This window comes from Hylobates moloch, unplaced genomic scaffold, assembly GCF_009828535.3.
Source record: "Hylobates moloch isolate HMO894 unplaced genomic scaffold, HMol_V3 SCAFFOLD_15, whole genome shotgun sequence".
Classification (NCBI taxonomy): Eukaryota; Metazoa; Chordata; class Mammalia; order Primates; family Hylobatidae; genus Hylobates; species Hylobates moloch.
In genome coordinates, this window is record NW_026652290.1 from 94,563,788 (window position 1) to 94,565,745 (window position 1,958).

Genomic DNA, 1,958 nt, shown 5'->3' on the forward strand with positions numbered 1-1,958 from the left:
AGTGAGACTCCGTTTCAAAAAAAAAAAAAAAAAACCAGCCTGGCCAACATGGTGAAACCCCATCTCTACTAAAGATACAAAAAATTAGCTGGGCGTGGTGGCACCCACCTGTAATCCCAGCTACTTGGGAGGCTGAGGCAGGAGAATTGCTTGAACCCAGGAGGCAGAGGTTGCAGTGAGCCAAGATCGCGCCACTGCACTCCAGCCTGGGCGACAGGACAAGACTCCATTTCAAAAAAAAAAAAAAAATCTCAGGCTGGGCACGGTGGCTCACGCCTGTAATCCCAGCACTTTAGGAGGCTGAGGTGGGCGGATCACCTGAGGTCAGGAGTTCCAGACCAGCCTGGCCAACATGGTGAAATCCCATCTTTAATAAAAATAGAAAAAATTAGCCAGGCCTGGTGGTGGGCGCCTGTAATCCCAGCTACTTGGGAGGCTGAGGCAGGAGAATTGCTTGAACCAGGGAGGCGGAGGTTGCAGTGAGCTGAGACCGCGCCATTGCACTCCAGCCTGGCAACAAGAGTAAAACTCCATCTCAAAAAAAAAAAAACAAAAAAAAAACAAAAAAAAACTCCATAGATACCTAGTTCCTCAAATACTCTTAGAACCAGCCTCAACATTTTATTGGCTTCCTGGGTAATGAGCTAATGAATCACGGACATGTGCTTACTTGACGTTCGGGTGACTCAAGTTTTCAGCATTTCTTTTCTTTCTTTCTTTATTTTTAGAGACGGGGCCTTGCTCTGTTGCCCAGGCTAGAATGCAGTGGTGCAATCATATCTCACTGCAACCTCCAATTCCTGGGCTCAAGCAAGCCTCCTGCCTCAGCCTCCCGAGTAGCTGGGACTACAAGCAAGCACCACCATGCCCTGTTAATTTTTTTCAAATTTTTTTTGTAGAGATGGGGGTCTTGCTATGTTGCCCAGTCTCAACTTTTTGAGAACTATATATGTCTTTTTTTGTTTTTTAAGTTTCTCTTCTCTTTAACTGAACTGAACCTGGAAGCGACATGTAAATCCCCATTTCGCAAACAGAGAAACTGAGGCCAGCTCCTTGCCTCCCCCCATCCCAGACCCCCTCCAAGCTCAGGGGTCCAGTTGTTGCATACCTAGCTCTCCTCATTTGAGGACCCACCCTCTCACTGCCCGCCCAACTTCTAGAAACAACTCTGAGAACCTGTCTTTCTCCTGCTGCAGCCAAGAACCAGGTCAGCGCAACGCTGGGACATCAAAGGGAATCTATAAATACAGCTGCAGGAGGAAAAATAGACACTTTCCTGGCCCCTCCCAGTCTTCCTTCTCTCCCACTCCAGATCTTTCCTGGCTGGGTTCCCACCCCAGGAGCTGGGCTGAAGCCCTCGACCCCAGGGACCCCCTACAGGGAGGCAGTGGAGGAGAACAGCTGATTGCACCCCAGTTTCCCCCAAGAAACTCAACCTCCTCTGCCCTCTCCTCCCCTACCAGGCAGCTGAGAAAAGAGGGGTATGGCTGGGTCTTTCCTCTGCAGACGTGGTTCTGACCAGAGGTGCACATTACCAGCTTGTCAAAATCTTCAGTCCCCAGAACCAGGGAATCTTCTTTCCGTCTCTTGGGGAACATGTAGGGCTTCTGCCCTGTGCTGGGCTCTGGAAAGCTGGCAGGAACAAGGCTGACTTAGTTGGGGCAGTCAAGGAGAGCTTCCTGGAGGAGATGATATGAGCTGAGCCCAAAGGATGATGGGAATGATTGGAGAGGGTGAAGAACAGGTGGGGAGGGGGATGGAAGGGAAAGAGTTTGGAGTCCTCCTTCATTCTTCACTCTTCATATATATACATTTCCTCCCCATCTAGCCCCTACTCCTCTTTCAGGTCTCAGCTCAATGTCACCTCCTCAGAGAGGCCCTCCCTGATGCCCCCAGAGAATCTCTGCCCTTCATTTTCTCTCTTTTTTTAAATTTTCCTTTTTTTTTTTTTTTTTTTT